Source organism: Sparus aurata, chromosome 3 (assembly GCF_900880675.1).
Source record: "Sparus aurata chromosome 3, fSpaAur1.1, whole genome shotgun sequence".
NCBI lineage: Eukaryota > Metazoa > Chordata > Actinopteri > Spariformes > Sparidae > Sparus > Sparus aurata.
In genome coordinates, this window is record NC_044189.1 from 18,635,090 (window position 1) to 18,646,568 (window position 11,479).

At 40.4% G+C, this 11,479-nt stretch overlaps 1 long non-coding RNA gene across 1 annotated transcript; it reads right to left on the reverse strand.

Moving 5' to 3' along the window:
- Positions 1 to 427: 427 nt before the first annotated feature.
- On the reverse strand, positions 428 to 6,056 carry LOC115579181 (uncharacterized). The gene is made up of 4 exons (XR_003983621.1): positions 6,013 to 6,056; positions 2,968 to 3,021; positions 2,470 to 2,576; positions 428 to 879 (listed from the first exon to the last, which is right to left on the reverse strand). It is a non-coding gene; the product is annotated as an uncharacterized LOC115579181 (long non-coding RNA).
- Positions 6,057 to 11,479: the final 5,423 nt, after the last annotated feature.

The window sequence follows — 11,479 nt, forward strand, 5'->3', positions numbered from 1 at the left end:
AGATGTGACAGCTAGCAACTGGAGCCTTACTTGAGACATGACGGAGCTTTATTTGAGCCCTCCTTTGGAGACAGAAATGAGCAATACTGGAGCCATAATTTTACCAGCACTGGGGAGAGAAAACTGAGATTTATCATTTGTTTCTCCTAAAATTCCTTAGGAGCAGTAGGTGAGACTTGACAGCTAGCAACAGGAGCCTTGCTTGAGACATGACGGAGCTTTATTTGAGCCTTTCTTTGGAGACAATAATGAGCAATACTGGAGCTATTTAAACAACAGTAACAAACCCACCCAGAGGAAAATTTTACTGCTCAAAGCTTGCTCCTTTCCAGCATGAGGGAGAAAAAACTGAGATTTATCGTTTATTTCTCCTAAAATTCAGTAGGTGCAATAGGTGAGACATGACAGCTAGCAACAGGAGCCTTGCTTGAGACATGACGAAGCTTTATTTGAGACCTCCTTTGGAAACAAAAATGAGCAATGAAATGAAAAAAGACCTTTATTCAAATCACCATCTTTAGTATACAACACAGCAGCACTTTATAAAGCACAGTTTGCACAGAATCATGATAACATTTAACATTTCTGACAACAGTGATGTCTTCAGAAAAAAATGCAGATTGCCTTAACCAACCTGTAACAACTGACTATTTCAGCTGGTAGTGTAAAGACAGTTTATTAATGTGTCTCTTCTCAGTGAAACTTCTTAAAAGAAGTGTCTAACAGTGTTCCACACAGCTGCACAACAATGCAGAGCATTTCATTACTTTAATCTTTCAGCAGTATTTGTGTATGAGGACTTCTTTGACCATGATCACCTCACCAAATGCCTTCTCAACCGATGCCCATCCATCCCATGTGCCATAGTGCATGATGTACCTGCAAGAATGACAGAAATCCCAGATTACAAATAAATTCCCTTAACATACCATAAAAGCAAACTATCAAATATAAACTAATTACTGCATTATGGGGAGGACAGTCCATGACCACTCTTTGCATTGCACTTATTTAACCTTCATGTGGTATTTTATAAGGTAAATATTCATACATTCTTTAAGGTACGTTGTTTTCTTTTTATGTAAGTGTGCTGGATTCAGAAATGAATAACAAAATAACATTTCTTTTTGTAATTTTCAAATTTTGGACTCATTACTGAATATGAAGAATATAAAAGAATGAATGAAACACAGATTGATAGGAGCATGGCAGATCTGCCACCTGCTGACCCAGATCTGAATAGTTGTGTGTATGGGTGAATAATTAATGATACAGCATTTTAAAACAAAACATGATATAGTCCTGTGGGGTGAATACACACATGAAAAATAAACATACAACAAAATAAGCAATTTACTTACTTAGACCCAGATTAGACCAAGTCTGTTGGCCAAGTTGTCATCATATTATTTTGAATTTCTGTTTAATGTACCACAATTAGTTGCATTTGTGTTTGTATTGAGTAGAGGTACATGTTGCTCAGGTGAATTACATGAGGAAAGAAGTAGGTGGTGAAGGGATGATGAAATCCATGAAGGTTGGGCCTAAATATCTATGTTTTTAAACCCACCCAACCTGAATCTCTCCACGGTGGCAAGCTAGAAAGCTAGCTGCTGATGGCTCTAAGGCTACGTTCACACTGCAGGTCTTAATACACAATTCCGATTTATTGCTCAAATCCTATTTTTTGTTTGGCTGTTCACATTACCTCTTTAAATGCGGCCTGTCTACGGATTGCTGTGTGAACAGCTCAAGCTCCTGAAGTGACCCGCATGCGCAGTTGATCATTGATGACATCACGCCACAGCGGTGTTTACGGAAGCGAACATGGCAACGGCAACCGGTAACGTGGGACTGTATGGCTTAATGCCATAAAACCTCACTGTCCCTCCACTGGCCGCCTGCTTCACTGCTGTCCTCCATGTTTGTTTTGATTATGTTCGTGGCTCCCGCTCGCTCCCGCCTGTGGCACACTTTTTTTTTTCAATCAACTTTATTTGTCATTCTTTTACAAAACAGTGCAGCGCGGGTCAGAATGACGTCAAAGTCGCATTAAATGCGACCTGGCTGTTCAGATTGTGGTCGCTTTCAAAAATATCCGATACGTATCCGATTCAGTACCACATTTAAATGTGGCCTGAATCTGATTAGAAAATGTCAGATTCAATGCGACTTGTGCTGTTCACACTGTCAAAAGCAAATCAGATATGGGTCACATATGAGTGAAAAAATCGGATTCAGGTCACTTGTAACTGCAGTGTGAACGTAGCCTAAGTCAGAGCACTGGCAGCCAAGATAGGTCAAACGACTGCAACCCTGTTGCTAGACAGGAATTATCATTCAAAAGGTAGAGGAGATGTTATTTTCTAAACCACAAAATGAAACACAACACTCTACCGACCCACCACCACCCCAAAACAGTAAAACTAGGGGAAACATTGGTTTTAAAAATGTAAAGCTGTGCATTACCATTTTGGTCATCCTTGGGTGAGCCAGGGTCTAGCTGATATCATCTTCAGTGGATAGCGCAGTCTTTTGGCCATCTCTTTTTTTTTGTTCCTGCTGAACATTTCTTTCTGTGAAATAAATCAAAGTACAAAAAATGTTGTTCTTCAACTTTACATTATATTTATTAAGTTCTTGCAGCAAATCCTACATTAATATCATGTAGTGCACAGAAACCTTACTACTGAGACTACAGTCACTTCACCAAGAATACAATCTCTAAATGCCCTACAGGTCTTTATTTCAAGGTTGTTAATGGGCTTACTGAAATTATTTCTTAGTATAAACGACTAGTACTGAGAGCTCAGATCAATAATATGATGTTCTTTAGATCAACAATAGTCACAGCTTTCTGTTCATACCTATTTTTTGCAACACACAAACTATTTAAGGTACACAGTATGCAAAGATAATCAAATGCCTCATTTAAAAATGGTGAAAAGAGCGATTGGACTGTGTCACCTCATCTATTCAGCTCAACCTCAGCAGACTGAAGAGATCACTCAACGACTTTTCCTTGGGTTCACAGCACAGCAGATTATTTAGCAGCGCAGCACATCAGTTGAATAATTAAAAAAACACAATAAAATTACTGGTGGTGATCTGCTGTACAGCTCCTTGCCCTACACATTAAAAATGAATACAATAAACAACTGTAACAGTCGCCATATTACATGATTTACATTTTACAACTCAAACAGTACTGCTCGAGGCTCAACGGTTGTCATGAATCCGTGTACCCTTCGTTCTTTGGTTTTCCCGTTTCAGAACCAAATTAAAATAAGAATTAATAATAATAGTAATAAATCATTTAAAAAACTACTTTGTTTTTCTGTTATTTTGTTTTAAAACCAGAACGGAAATACGGAAAAACAGAATAACACAAAATCACACATTTTGTAGCTGTTATTCTGTTTTAAAGCAAAAACAGAATAACGTGAAAATTAAGTTTTTTGATTTTTACTGTTTTGTCATTGTGATATTTGGAAAATTCGGCTTTAGGAGCGGCAGCGCAGTAATTGTAATTCATGTAATTCACACAGAAAGCTGCGCTGCCGCTCCTAAAGAGACGTGACGGTAGTGATGATGACGTCGGGGTGTTTCCCCTGCTGTTATTTATCAAAATATACACCTGCACCCGGCGTTTAAAGGGGACCCTGCGGTTAATTGAAACCCGGCTATTATTTGGTAATAAATGGTACATTTACACCCCGCTCTGTACGCCGGAGCGGCGGCGGCCATGCGCATCCGCGATTCATTTACAGTCTGGAGGCGGAGTGTTGTGTGTCTCCTCTCTGCTCTGACTGGACTGCTGCACGAGACTACTGAGAGACTGACCGCCTGTGTCATCATCATGACGTCTACCGTCACGTCTCTTTAGGAGCGGCAGCGCAGCTTTCTGTGGATTACATGAATTACAATTACTGCGCTGTCGCTCCTAAATCCGAATTTTCCAAATATCACAATAACAAAACAGTAAAAATCAAAAAACTTAATTTTCACGTTATTCTGTTTTTGTTTTAAAACAGAGTAACAGCTACAAAATGAATCCGTGTACCCTTCGTTCTTTGGTTTTTCCGTTTCAGAACCAAATTAAAATAACAGAAAAACGACTTTGTTTTTCTGTTATTTTGTTTTAAAACCAGAACGGAAAAACGGAAAAACAGAATAACACAAAATCACACATTTTGTAGCTGTTATTCTGTTTTAAAACAAAAACAGAATAACGTGAAAATTAAGTTTTTTGATTTTTACTGTTTTGTTATTGTGATATTTGGAAAATTCGGCTTTAGGAGCGGCAGCGCAGTAATTGTAATTCATGTAATTCACACAGAAAGCTGCGCTGCCGCTCCTAAAGAGACGTGACGGTAGACGTCATGATGATGACGTCGGGGTGTTTCCCCTACCGACAAATACCGACTTTTACTGGTGTTATTGGAGACTTTTTTGGTGTTTGGAGACTCTGACTTGGAAGCACGTATCACTCTGCAGTTACTGTGCTCAATGAGCAGCGGGTGCTGCCGTGAGTCCCTCCCCCATCCAAAAGCACTCACAGGCGGTCAGTCTCTAAGTAGTCTCGTGCAGCAGTCCAGTCAGAGCAGAGAGGAGACACACAGCACTCCGCCTCCAGGCTGTAAATGAATCGCGGATGCGCATGGCCACCGCCGCCGCTCCAGCGTATAAATGTACCATTTATTACCAAATAAAAGCCGGGTTTCAATTAACCGCAGGGTCCCCTTTAAACGCCGGGCGCAGGTGTATATTTTTTATTTAAAGATTTTTTCTGGCATAGACACATTTATTAAGCAGTAGACAGATAGGAAATACGGGAGAGAGAGAGGGGGATGTGACATGCAGCAAAGGACCTCCGGCCAGAATCGAACCGGGGTCGGCTGCGTTTATGACATGCGCTCTAACCACTCGACCGCCTGCTGGTGTATATTTTGATAAATAACCGCAGGGGAAACACCCCGATCTCATCATCATGACGTCTACCGTCACGTCTCTTTAGGAGCGGCAGCGCAGCTTTCAGTGTGAATTACATGAATTACAATTACTGCGCTGCCGCTCCTAAATCCGAATTTTCCAAATATCACAATAACAAAACAGTAAAAATCAAAAAACAAAATTTTCACGTTATTCTGTTTTTGTTTTAAAACAGAATAACAGCTACAAAATGTGTGATTTTGTGTTATTCTGTTTTTCCGTTTTTCCGTTCTGGTTTTAAAACAAAATAACAGAAAAACAAACTTGTTTTTCTGTTATTTTAATTTGGTTCTGAAACGGAAAAACCATAGAACGAAGGGTACACGGATTGAAAATCGTGTGATTTTGTGTTATTCTGTTTTTCCGTTCTGGTTTTAAAACAAAATAACAGAAAAACAAAGTTGTTTTTCTGTTATTTTAATTTGGTTTTGAAACGGAAAAACCAAAGAACGAAGGGTAGACGGATTGTCATGACGGACTCAGCAAGCTAGCACAGTTTCACTCAAAGAAAGAAAAGACAGAAATAATAAACAATAAAACGGTGACACAGTGATAGTAAAAAAAAAAATACCCTTGCCCATACCCTAGGATGGCCTGCTTGGTACCAAAGTCACCTTAGGTCGCGTAACGTTAGTTTAAAACAAAAACAGAGTTTTAACTACAGCTTCAAACCGCGTTAGCTGTAGGCAGAGTTAGCTGGTGTCCTCTGCTCATTTTAAGTGGCTAATGTGTAGCTATAACATTAGCTTTAAAAAAGAGCCCTCTGCACACCATCTAAACTAATCTATGTTACATATTTCGGCTGAGGTCGCTGAATTTCCAGCGGGTTTAATTCCCCCCTATAATCGGACAACTATAGCTAATATTGCTAATGCTAACAAGTTCATAGTCATAAGATGGTTTGATGCTAACGTTAGCGAACGCGCTAACATTATGATATGCAGACACGTTTTTGCCGAGGGAATCAAAACCAGCATGAACACTTGCTCTCACTCAAATTACATTAATAATGTAGCTTACCTTCTTTTTCGAGGTCCATATGTGTGTTTTGTTTTCGCTCCCAGCTATCTTTCTGTACAGCGAGTCTTCAAAATCAACCAACCAATCACAATGCAGAGTGTGTGATGGACAACGCTGCTGTCCAATGAGATAGTGTGCACATCATCCAGGGTTTACAGGTCACATCTTGTTGCCATGTCTGTTGTGATGAGCAACTTTATACATTAAGGCATAGTGTTTACAGCTGCCAATGTATGTAACGCTGTTACTGTGATGATACATAAATAAATAAAACAAATAATAATAATAATAATAACAACAACAATAATGATAATGATAATAATAATAATAATAATAATGATAAAAACTATATATGCTGCATATTTATAAAAGTAGCCTACTGCAACTTTAGTTGTTTTTTTTTTTACCATGAAATGTTATGTTATGCAATATGATATTTTATAATGTTCTGTCATAGAGTATATCTCTTCACTGCTAAAAGAAAAGACAACAGGCTCACTGCCAGTTGCAGTTTCTTATCTTGATTTGACGACTTTGTTAATTGTTTGTCTCCATGATTGTTATTATTAGTTCTTAGATTATCAAAAAAACACTGTATTTATAAAAACGACGTTGGTGCTTTTTATTCCCACAGACGTCACATTTACATGTCAAGATCTGGTTATTATACACAGATTAAATATTTAACTGTCATGTATCATCACAGTAACAGTGTTATATACATTGGCAGCTGTAAACACTGAAAATCATTATAAAAATAAATGTTGGATCCTATCTGTTTCCCGAATATATTAGTATGCGTGTGAATGTGTAAATTAGTTACATTAACTAATAGCACTTTGTAGAAGGTGGCTTTATAAAGTTCAATCCATTGACTTGTCATAGTTCACAGGGCTGAGCTGCCGCCTCCAATATGGTGGTGTAGCCTGAGCACCCTCACTCCTCCTCACAGCGGGGCGTTGTGTCTCTCTGGTGCACTGATTGATGGGCGGTCGCACCTCTATATAGCAGGTGGTTTCACCTGGTGCGCCCTCTCCTTTTGCCGTTCTGCTCGTCCTCGGTGGTGGCTGTGGCCTGGCGTGGCGGAGTGGATGTCAGCGTGGTGAAGCTCAGGTGGTGTGGCTCTGCTGGCGTTGGAGCGTCCTTGGCATCTCCGCCACAGACGCACGTTATCTCTGCAGCGCACAGGTAAGGCGCAGTAAAGCGCACCGCTGCCTCTTCTCCCCACTCACGTGTCGATTGTGTAAATGTGACACAGTTGTCTCCGCTGCAGTGTGGCAGACTACTGGTGCCGTGGGGCTGGGTTGTCCCACTGGAAGCCCATCTGGGTGTCGTTGTGTTCTCCACGTGGTAAGTCGGCGTTGTCCGCTCCTCGCTTTCCATTCTGTTGTTCCGCCTCCAGCGGATTTCTGTTTTGTGTGTTGCCCTAGAATATTTATTCTGACTCTCCACGATGCTATGCCGGTGAGGTCCAAAAACACCGAAGCCATCACCTCCTGGACCCACTGCTGTTTTGGCTCACTGAAACTGTTTTGTGGCTCACCTAACCCTAACCCTTTGGAGCTGCGTCGGAGCGGTCATTTGACCTCACAGGCTCGTCGCGGAGCTGGCATTGGGGCTTAGATTGCTGCCCCTGGGAATTTCATTAATTAATATAAATAATTAAGAATATTTATCTTGTGTTGTGAATGACACTCCTTTTGTAATTTAGTTAACTTGGTTTAATAAGCATTTACTTTATTTGGGTTTTGTTTATTTCCTTATTATTCAATTAATGTATATTGCTTTGTTGTGTGTGTTAAAGTGGCTGTGCTAGGACTGTGAGGCCTATTTATATTCTCTTTTTCTTTGTGGACAGGTGCTGTGGGCCCCTGACGGTGACCCAATCCCTGGTGGTGGGCCTTTTTCTTCACGAATGTGTGTGCAGTGTTACGGGTGCTTTTGTTAATTATCCCTCCCTTGATTTGATTTTGGGCACCGAGGTAACCCCAGCCCTGTTCACCCCTTCATTTTGGCCGCAGCCTAGCAGCACGTGAGTCAGCCAATGATGACGATGTCTGTTTTATTAACTGTTAAATAAAATTGTGTTTATATTTTTCTAAATACGTCTCTTGCCCGTGGTAATTTCGGACTGTGCGACCTGTAACAAAGGTACTTAATAATTTCTTCTAAACGGCTATCTCCTGGGGCGAAACTCCCCAAGTGGCGTTGTCGGTGACACCTTTTACTACCCTCCACTTGCCACAGTGGCAAAGTCGACGTATTGCAGCAGCCGGCCAACCCGCTCAATGAGGCGTCTATGTATATATGTCTATGGTGATGAGTGTCAGAAACAAAAGTAAAAGTCATCAGGAGATGAAAATATACAAGGGTTTTTATGTTGATATTACTAGTGCAGTGCCCATAAGAAAAGTGTATTACTATAAAAAAGTGGGAGGTTAAGGAGCTTTTTCATGGATGGCCAAATGAGGCTGTGTTTGAAGGTGGGATGTCAGGGATATTTAGGTTTGTTGTGAAATCCGATATTCCAGGGTATAATTGGCTGTTTTTGACTATTTAGGGTCCGGGCAGCTAAGCTGCCAGGACACTATTGTCTTTCTTCCTTTCTTTCTTTCGAGGAAGTCATACTTCCCAAGGGCGAAAACTCAACAAACTTTACAGAAATGTCCGGCCCCATGCCAGATTGACTTAATTCCAAGGACATGTCAATATTCCTCCTTGGGGGGCACAATAAGCGGATTTTTTATCTATCAAAAATTAAGCCTACAGTGCATCAAAATGTTTGACCGTAAACAGTACTGTAAACATATACTATCAAATTCTTGCTAAATACATTTTCAATCTTCCTGAAAGAAATTGAGAATATTTTGGAGTCATGGTTGATGAAGTTTGGCATATCAGAATTTTATCTCGAGCTGAATTTTTGAGAACATTTTGAATTCTGCTCTCATGGGAACAACTGGAGTCAATGTAAGACTGGCATTTTTAAACATCAGATTTTCTCTTATGAAGCAAAACACTTGGAGTTAAAAACAAATCGCCAACATTTCCATGCGGTCAAGATGCAATTTTTGTATTATCAGATTTTTGTTTAGGTAACAGAATTTCTGACATTTTTACCATTTTTGAAATCTTCCTTGACAACAGCTGCCTGGACAGTGACTCCCTGAGTCGACAAATGCAGCTACACAGCTGGTCTCAATTCCAGCCAATTAGCTCAGCGAGTTAGGAGCTGGTTCTTGGTGTCAAGGGTTGTGTGTTCGAGACCCAGCAAGGGTGATGGTGATGAGTCTGATGACAGATCAAAATGTCAGATGTCCTCAATATGAAACACAAGACAATTGTCCTGATGGTGGCATCACAGCAAGCCTCTAAATTAAATAAAAACAAATGGCTTGGACTGGACCATGGGTGAAAGCTAGCCGAATTTTGCATAAAGGTCCAGTCTCATGCCAGATTACTTCAGCTGTAAACCCAAGCCAATAGTCCTGATGGTTGCGCTACAGCAAGCGTCTAAAGTTAAAACTTTGAAAATTCATAACAAATCAACCTGCTAGAACTTCACACTTTCATCAAACTGTAGCCCCAGTACTAAAGAAACTTTTGTACATTTAAACCTATTAAAAATGAAGTCCATCACTGTTTTTTTTTTTTTTTAAAACTGTAAAACGTATGAAGACCTCCCACAATTTTTGCCTACAGGGCATGAAAATGTTTGACTGTGAACACTACTGTAAACATATAGCCTACCTGCAACTAAATAGATAAATAAATCTTCAATGTTCATGAAAAAATTGAACATTTTTTAGAGTCATGGTAGATATTTGACAAATATCAGAATTTTACCTAAAAAAACTGAATTTTTGAGAACATTTTGAATTCTGCTCTCATGTGAATAATTGCAGTCAATGCAAGCAGCGTTTTTAAACATTAGTTATTCACTTATGGAGCAAATTAATCATTTTAAAAAACAAATTGCCAACATCTCCATGCTGCAATATGTGTATTTTCAGATTTTTGTCTTGATAACTGAATGTTTTACAGTGGTTTCAAATCTGCCTGCACAACAGTGAATGGCTTTATCAATTTGTCAAGCCAATGTTATAATGCCATTTTGCCAATTAGCTCAGAGCGATAGATGACAGTCTTTGGTTCCAGAAGTTGTAAGTTCAAGCCTCAAGTCGTCCAAAGTGAACATTGTTAACTGTCTTGTCTTCATATTCTCCTGTTTGTTACTCAGAATTGCCTAATTTTGCCAAAAAATAGCCCGGACCAGACCCATCGCTGTGCAGCAGCTATAATTTTGATTTTGCCATTATATTTCATTTTAAAAGCTATTTACTTGGTGTCACTACACCAAACACTACATAACACACTAACTACACACTCCAAACACGCTAAATGTCACAAATCTCTCAACTCTCACACACACCAACCGTCGCATGTCAATCATCCGCCTAGGTCCCTCCCACAACTTCCTTTTCCTCAACAACCAAACTTGCTGCTTGGACACTTTCGTGACAAAAGCCTGTTTTTACCGTTTCTTCCCGCACCAGACACAAAGCAAACGTGACGGCGATGTTCGCGAAAAAGCGTGGCGGACATTATTTACCCTAGGTCCGGTTTTGGACGTGCCGATGCTTCTGGTCCGTCGCCTCGGGAGTTGGGCCGTGTGGCTAGCGGCTAGCTACACACGAACATCCACAGATTCCGATTCCACTTTGTTGTCCGCGCGTCTCCGGATCTCCTCAGACCCGAACAGACTCGGTCCGGACTCGTTTAATCTCATTAATCCACAACAGTCAGTTTAGATGCACAGAACAGAACGGGGCCGAACCGCCGGCAAAATCCCGGTCCAGCTTGCGCCGCTGCAGGTATAAATCTGCTTGTTTCTTAAGGTGGGGGGTCGCGGTGGGCTCTGCAGTGATTGGCTCTGGTGCGTGCGTGGCCACGGTGTGCAGTGATTGGCTCCGGTGCGCACGTGACTGTAGTCGCTCCAGTGGACAATGCTCGTGGAATTTGTAAAGCATTTATGAAATAATTTATTAACGGTATCATTGCAGTCCAAACAAATGCGAAATGGCACACCATTGAACCACGCAGCAGCCATGTTGAAACTCTCAGGTCAGTCTGATCCTGATCCAGAGATATTTGAGACACACACACACACACACACACACACACAGATTCCTTGTATTTATAGATAGATACTGTGTTGAGATCGTATCTTTATTGTGCTCCAGCCACCAATAGTTTGATTTGACAGTATAAAATAGGCCTAATACATGACATTTAAAGGTTTTTTTTTTTGGTGGTCTACGAAACAAAGTTGCAGTGATACAAAAATAGGCTATTGCAGACCTGAATAATGCATCCATTGAGTGGGAATCCACTGGTATGCATGTTAGGAAAATGGCTAACATTTTAAGTCTGGATGAAACTTCAGTGAGCACTTGCAGAGAGCTGT